Below are 8,715 nucleotides of genomic sequence, written 5' to 3'. Positions count from 1 at the left end.
AGCTGACAGTTATCATACCAAGTCCCACGAGTAAAAATAGATTTATATATTCCTTAGTTAATACTGAAACAGCAGAGTAATTTTCGTAGGTCTCAGGCTAGGCAAACCCCAGTCCCAGGCCACCATCACCACGTTTGGGGTTTTTGACCCATCTTGAGGTCCATCTAGAGCTTGTAAAGTCCATTGCGTCACTGAAAAAAAAGACCCACGCAAAGTGCTTCTTCCAGGGGTCATCTGCATTTTCCCATTTCGTAAAGTGCTCTTGGACAACGCAGAGCACCATTGGCATATTCAGTGATAGGATCATTGTCCAGCTCTTGAAATGCACCAACTTCCCATCTATTACAGGAGACCTCTTCCATAATGCCACTGGCTAGTAGAGAACTTGAGTCAGAAATCTTGATCTCGGCTTGCTGATGATGAAGAAATCACCACTGGGAACCCAAGATACGGCAATCTGAGCAAACCATGGAATGAAAGCCAGGTAGAGCTTTCGGTTATTCCGCGTATGTCAAGTCTTTCCCCAGTAATACTTTACAGAAGATATAGTGACTGGCCAAAGGATAGTAAAAGCGGGGGAGAGAATAGAACCTTCTTACACATGAGAAGCAAAAGATCCTCTAAATCTAACTAAATATGTATGGTGACTATCTACAGCCATGTCTCCTCTTCCTCTCTGCTTTCACATGGGAAAGGGAAAGGTTTTGCAACCCAATTCATGGTTCAGGTAATCTAGCTGCTGAAAGTATATTACATAAAGTGGAAAACAGAATAGAACTAGATAACTTCTACAAGTTAGAACAGAACCAGAAGACGATACCCCAGTGGTGTCACCAAATTCTCCACTCCCAGATAGAAATCATACACAAAACAACCAGAGCCATAATGAGAAATCTGGCTTCCCCAGAGTTCAAAATAAACAAGTCTCCACCACTCCCTCACTCACACCCCCACAAGGGAGCAAGCAGCCTCTTAAATACAAGCACAGAGGCTCACAGGCAATACGAGTGTTTCGCAAAGTTGAGATGCTCTGGGGTCAGGGTAGTTACTCAAGACGGTTCTTGGATGTCCCTCTGTACTTCCAACTGAGATGCTCTGGGGTCGTCGAGTGGTTACTCAAAACAGTTCTTGGATAGCCCTCTGTACTTCTAACTGATGCCTGAAACTCCACCTCTCCAGCTTCATTCTGGGTCAGGGTTTTGTCTGCAGTTTAAATGCTGACACTACAGACTTATTCTCTGCGTTTTCGTATGAATGAGTGTATGAGATCAATTCTTGTTTTGTTAGGGAAGAAGGGCAGAGGACACAAGGACACTCTGGTATCTTTGGGGAGGATGGGACAAAGGAAGGCAGGGAGGAAGCCAAGTCAGATGAGCGCCGAGCATGACCTCGAGCAGCACCAGGGAGATGAGGGTGGGAAATTCATCTTTTTGAGACCCTTCCTCTAATCCCGATGCTCTTCTGTGTTTTCCTGGTGAAAATAGCGATGCACTTACGTAAACGGTGTCTGAAATACAGTGGATGCTAAGTCAATGCTTATTGAACAAAAGCATGATTTAAAGTAGACACAGAAGGCTCTTGGGCTGTTTAAGCAATAGTTATAATAGGAGGCCCAGCACAAGGGATGGCATACAAGGAGGAAGCCCAAGATGCGGCCCCTTGGACCCACCCCTTTTGGTTCCTAGAGGAACCTCAGTGAGGCTCCTCTGAGGACCAGGCGCTGTGCTTTACATAATTCACATCCCTAATACACCCACCAGCACCAAGAGGTAACTATTTTACTATTAACGACCATCTTGCAGACGAGAAGCCTGAGATTTGGTTTGCACAAGGGCTCACAGACAGTAGAGTCAGAACTTAATCTGGTCTGCCAGGACCCAAAGCCCGCACCTCTGACCGCTACGCTGCCTCCATTGTCGTAGAAAAAGGGAAAATACGCCAGCCTGTGTATCAGTGTGGTTCTCGCCACTCTTATCACATGTGTTTGGAAAGGGCATAGATATCACGTAGCAGACCTTCGTGGGAAATTTTTGGAAGCTGGTGGTTTTCAAGTCAGGAGTGTATCTGCCCGTGCTAATTCCCACACGTGTGTGACTATCCTTGTAACCTCAGAGATTTTCATTTTCAAACATGTCCTCAAAGCCACATATATTTGCAAATGTGCAGGTGCACGTGCGTGGGGGGGGGGCACACGTGTGTGGCTGTACGCGTGTGAAAAGAGGGAGGCGGGGACACAGAAAAGGCTTGTGTATGCGGATGCCTGGGGCATCTCACCTTTGCCCTCACCTCTTATACAGTGACTGTTGACAGACACATCAGAAAATCGTAGGGCACGAGCATGGACTGGTGGAGACTGTGCACGGATCTTCTCCTGGGGCCATCTTTGCCTCCGCTCTGTCCTGTCCTGCAGCAGCCTTTGTTTCTATGCACAGTTTCTGCCGGGTCCTCCTGGTTCTCACTGCGCTTACAGGAGGGGTCTTACCCCGTCTCCCAGGGAAAAGCGCACACCTCTTCAACTCCCCCTCACCCTTCAAGGCCCAGCTCCACCCACACCTCTTTGATGAGGCCCACCCCCACCCCCCAGCCCCCTTATCCTCTGCATCTCTAGTTTTGACTGCTGGCCTTGTTGAGCCCAGTACAGTGCTGCAGTTAGGAGCAGAGAATCTCTCAGAAATGCCTGGGTCTGAATCTGGTTCAGCCTCTTTCTAGCCTTGGAATCTGTGGTACTCAGTTGCTTTGTGGGTAAGATGGGGATAATAACAGCTCATGGCGGGGCGCCTGGGTGGCGCAGTCGGTTAAGCGTCTGACTTCAGCCAGGTCACGATCTCGCGGTCCGTGAGTTCGAGCCCTGCGTCGGGCTCTGGGCTGATGGCTCAGAGCCTGGAGCCTGTTTCCGATTCTGTGTCTCCCTCTCTCTCTGCCCCTCCCCTGTTCATGCTCTGTCTCTCTCTGTCCCAAAAATAAATAAACGTTGAAAAAAAAAAATAGCTCATGGCTCACCAGGGAGAACAAGTGGATGAGTTAATTCAAGGGTAGCTGGAGCTCAGCATGGAAAGGAAACGTGAGGTACAAGGGATGGAGGGAGTTTCCTCGATCTTAACCTGATGTAAATTTTAGCCCACTGCCACTCCGTCAGGAACACTGGGAAATGCAGGATTTCAGCGGGCCACATTTCCACCCCAAACACAAGGATGCTGATACTAAATCAAAGGGCTAGGATAGGTGTTAGACAAGCAATCGGCCACTGTCACACTGGGTTATGTCTTTTCCATCTCTCACAGACATGCCCTCGCCAGGTATATCCTTGATTGCAAACTTAAAGATGTGGAATAAAAACATCATTGCTTCATGCCAAAATGAATATCCTTTGGAGAACATAGTTCTTAGGATCAGGTTCATAAGCTAGGCCTTCAATGGCTTCTGAAAGGTACATAGCATAGTGCTGGTGAAACAACCAATAAGTTTAGGGTGACCGCCCTCTGGCTCCATTTTCTCCTCCCAGCGAAAGACCAGTGGATATAAAAATTCTTCTGCTCCTTCCTCGGGACAGGACTCAGTCCTGGGAGGGGCCTAAGGAAACCCCGATCTCGCAAATGGGGAAACTGAGAGCATTAACTGTTAGGAGCAGAGTTGAAAACAATACCCCCACCCCACCTACCCCTTCATGGTCTCCCAGATTCCCCGTGGTCTCATGTTGCCCTGACTCAGGTTATCAACAGAATGTGTCCAGCAGAAACTATGATTCTCAACACACACTTCACATTGGCTGTGAGCTCCCAGAGCCCAGCCAGACACCTAGAACATGTATCCGTTCTTTTAATTGTGCAACAGGCACTTATTTCATTTATAGTTGTGCCACGCCTGTCCCAGATGCTGGCTTGAGTCCCTGCCTTCCCACAGCCATCGAGTCAAGTGAAGTGTCATCACTCCGCGAAATGCCGTGTGGGCCACGGCCTGAGGTCCAGGAAGGCTTCCAGGAAGAAGTGACATCTGAATTAAGATCTGGGTGATGGGCATTGAGAAGCACACTTGTTGGGATGAGCACTGGGTGCCACATGTAAGCCGGGAACCATGGGAATCCACCCCGAAAACCAAGAGCACACTTTACATTACGTATGTCGTGTGTCAGCATATGTTGTATGCTGTACGTTGTACATATTGCCAAGCCAACTTGACAACAAATTATATTAAAAAAAATGCTTCCAAAAAAAAAAAAAAGATCTGATGGATGTGTAAGAGGGGAAATAAGGCTCAATTCTCAGTAAATATTTGTTGGACAAAGGAGAAAGGTTTTTAATGTTTTCCTTTCTTTGTGTTTGGCTCTCTGTGTGTAGCAACTTTATTCCAAGATGGTTCAGTCATGTTTGTTTTCCTTATTCTTCTGCGCTCTTAGATTGTTCCTGTTCTTTGACTTATTGGAGACAGGTGCTATTTGTTTTCAAATTATTTTGTGACAATAGGATTTCAGGGATTGCTTGTGCAAAAGTGTCTGGTCAGAGACATGCCTAACCACCAACTTCTCACTTTGAGTTGACCTGACCAGCAATGGAATGCGACATCAGCATCACTTAGTATCCGAGATGAGGATTTGGAGAGGGGAGGGGTGTTTGCTTTTTTAATTTTTTTTTTTAATTTTTATTCCAGTAGAGTCAAAATACAGTGCTATATTAGTTTCCAGTGTACAATATAGTGATTCAACAAGTATACATTACTCAGTGCTCATCATACTAAGTGTACTCTTTATTTTGTTAATGTTTTACTTATTTTTAATTTTATTTTTTAAATTTACATCTCTAAGTGTACTCTTTCATCTCCACCCCCTACATAACCCATCCCCCTCTCCCCTCCCCTCCAGTAACCCTCAGTTTGTTCTCTAGAGTTACGAGTCTGTGTTTGGGTCTGTCTCTTCCGCCTCCCCTTTTATGCATTTGCCTTGTTTCTTAGATTCCATATATGAGTGAAATCGTGTGGGATTTGTCTTTTGCTGGATGACTTATTTTGCTTGGCATTATTCTCTCTGGTTCTATCCATGTCGTCGCAAATGGCAAGACTTCATTCTTTTTTGTGCCCAAATAATATTCCATTGTGTATACACCACATCTTCTTTATCTGTTTTATCTATCGATGGACACTTGACGATGAGGATTCAACAAGCGTTGGAGCCAGACAACTGCACGTGGACACCTGTCCTCTGGTGGTCGTCACAATGACTATGGCTGTCTATATAGTGCTTTACGCCTCTTCCGTGGCAGCACCCACCTCCTGCAGCCACACTCAGCCCTGCACAAATGCTTGGGCTCCACGGCAAGGTCATTTCTCTGTGACAGAGGAGCGGACGTGTGCTTGGCAGTGGGGAATGGAGGGTCTTCTGTGCACAAACTTTGTTCAGGGGACTGGATTAAGATTTTAAACCTGAGTTATTGAATTCAACTATAATATGTGGGGTCAGCCCTCTTCAAATGGGCTTCTAGCAAGCCACCCCACCTCTAAAAAGCATCCAGGCTCAGGGGGCCTGTCTGCCACAGTGGCTTCCATGGAATTGATGGCAACATGGCACCATGTTAAATTCAGCGTGGGCTGGGAATGCCTTACCTTCCCGTCTGTGACGCATGGAATTAAGCACTGCCCCTTTCTCTACCTGCCGTGTTCTTGGAGAGCTACCTAGTCTGGGCATACTTTCCAGTTATGCAATGGCAAGGAAAACGTCTCTGCATTTCATTTTGCATTAAAATATTAGAAAGATGAGTCAGAGGATCTAGGAAGGTATGGCACAATACGTATCAAAATGTAGCTTCAAATTTCTCTCCTTTGTCCATCTCTCCCCAGGCTTGATCTGCGACATGAGTGAATTCTTCAGGAAGAGTTTTCCCCAGCAGCACAGCTCATCTCACAGAATCACAATGGCCATCCTGCACAGAGGGGCTCAAAGTCAACAGCTACCGTGATGGGCACAAAAAAGAAAAAAAAATCACAGGTACCACAGATAAAGTCCAATTACTTAAGTTTACAATGTGAACTTACATGCTTATAAACTAGGAGTTTTTCGTGAGGTAGAAAATATTTGGGTCCAGGAGAGAAGAATCTAAGGTACTTCCAGAAGGAGCAAGGACAGAATTGATGCCGTGAAGGAAAGAATTAATTATGCAGAATATACTTTTACAAGGAAATCCCAAATATAATGAATTTAACAAACAATGCCTCGTAAGGTCCTGCTTTCCAAGTTTTTGATCATTACGAGAGAGAAAATACAGATTTGAAGCACCAGGTGGGAGTGAAAGACCTCTGAGATGAGATGGGGACGCGGGGTCTGGTCCCGGTCCCCAGCTTGTGTGACTTCTGGAAAGTCCGAGTTCAAGGGCCCTCAGTCTACTCGTGGCTGTGAACCCTCTGGCTAACCCCCGGGCTCCTCCCCACCCATCGCAGGTAGACTCCATCTCTCCAAGTGTGGGAGTGTTCATTCCGCATTTCAGTTGTTTCGCCTCCGACTGTTTTGGAGTTACTCAACCCTTCTCCCATTCCAGCGTGAAAGAAACGAGTTCCAGCCTAAAGCACAACAGCCCCACTGTTTGGCTCGACCACCTGCTCGACTCCACCTGCCGACACCATGTGTGATGGTGACTGTGCAGCCGTCCTCAGTGGTGCCATTCCGCCCCGCAGCGGGGTGTGGGGTCAACCAACTGATCAGCGTTAGACTTCTACAACCAGAGAACCCTTCCTAAGCGTGATGTTTTGTTCTGGATGAACTTACTGGCTGTTGACATCTTATTCTATGAGCGTGGTTGGTGTAGACGACTCAGTTTCTTACCTCCTTATCCAGTTTCCAGCATGATTTGCTAGCATATTTGCTGCTTTTCATTTGACTCAATGGTTCCATTACAGTAAAACACTAGGTTCCATCTAACCAATGGAGAATCTGTCAATAGCTACTAATTTAGGCTAAAGCCGATGGAAAATCTAGAGATGAAATGTGAGAAAATAAACTGTCTATACACTTGCAGTTTTCCTAGATTAGTAGGATTAATTTATTTTTAATGTTTATCTTTGAGAGGGAGAGAGAGAGAGTGAGGGAGGGAGGGGCAGAGAGATGGAGAAACAGAACTTGAAGCAGGCTCTAGGCTCTGAGCTGTGACAGAGCCTGACGCGGGGCCTGAACTCATGAACTATGAGATCACGACCTGAGCTGGATGCTTAACTGACTGAGCCACCCAGGCGCCCCATGATTAATTTATTTTTAACCAAACTCTGGTGCTTTTTGAGTGCTGTGTCTGTCTTTAAAAAAAAGATTTCCCCTGCTGCCTCCATAAGGATAAGGGCAGCAAAGACACCACGTTCTGTATAAGGAAATAAAAAGATTCTAAGTTAGCACCTGCTCTGCCCTGATAGAACTAAAGTAATGTTGTCGGTGCGTGGAGATGCAAAATTGAGAAGTGTTCTGTGTCGTGAGGAGGTCTTAGCACAGACATCGTAATCCTCTCTGAAACTGGAGTTGGCATCTCTAAATCGAAAGGCCTGACTGTCCTCTGGCCTACACAAAATTGCACGAAGATCAAACGAGACCATGCACTTGGGAGCCTTTTGAGAACTGGGATGTGTTACTCCAACGTGGAGGTTAGGCATCACTACGGACCTGGTGATGTCGCAGTCGGTGGCCCGGCGGACCGTTTTGCTTAAGCTCAACACTGCTTTAGAGACCTGTGCTTCGGGGAGATGAAATGCGTTTGCGCACAGCCGCGCCCACACAGCCCATCCATCACTCGGCCTGTGCACAACCGAAAACACAGTAACACGGATGCGAATGTTCTGAAAGGGCTGGGCACGTCCTAGCGCTGAGTTCGGAGACTCACAGCAGCGGGCAGCACGCGACCATCTGCTCACCCCTCCTAGTTTACAGATTGCAATCATCTGTTCTAGAGATTAGACTTTTTGGGTGCGTTACATGTAAAACAGAGAACCGTGGCACCAACCATCCAGACGGCAGTTGCAATCAGTGTCCTGATAGCCTATAGGGCAATGTGTTTTTTAGCTTGAACGTGTCAGAACCCACCTAACCCAAAAAAGCTTTTCCTTCTGAGAGGTAAGAGGCATTTATCTTTGGCAGTATAGCATTAGAATTGAAAATAGCACCTTCTTAGGGAGCCTACCCTCTAAAGTTGCGTGACCTTTAGGCAAACCACTTAATCTCCTTGGCCTTAGTGTTCCCATCTGTGAAGTGGCTTGTAATAGTTAAAGTATCTAAATCACAGACCAACAATATTGAATGTGATATGATGAGGGTGTAATCAGACGGTAGAATGCCACACCAGATGGCCAGCGGAAGTAAAACATATTTGGGTTCACGTAATCAAAACATACCAAGCGGATTAAAGAAATAAAGTTATGGTAAATGTTTGATATACAATTAACTATAATAGGACTGACCTGAAACTTTATTCCTCCAGTACCGTTTCTCAGACTTTTTTTCATTATTGGTCCCCAACGAGCCTTTTAGACATTTATTGCTAATTGCTCCCACCCCCATCAAATTGTAGGGAATGTGGATATACATTACACCTGTTTAAGCACTGTGCCCCTTTGGAGACCCACAAACCCCTGTGTTCGTCGTCGTTGTCGTCGTCGTCCCCTCTCTGCACCGAAACTCAATTTGCACCCTCTTGGGGGCAAATTCACCATCACTGACAACGTAGGGTCTAATCTGAAGTCATCATTGTCAGTGAG

Source organism: Prionailurus viverrinus, chromosome D3, assembly GCF_022837055.1.
Source record: "Prionailurus viverrinus isolate Anna chromosome D3, UM_Priviv_1.0, whole genome shotgun sequence".
Taxonomy (NCBI): Eukaryota; Metazoa; Chordata; class Mammalia; order Carnivora; family Felidae; genus Prionailurus; species Prionailurus viverrinus.
The sequence above is the reverse complement of the archived record's forward strand: the minus strand, read 5'-3'. Positions refer to the sequence as shown.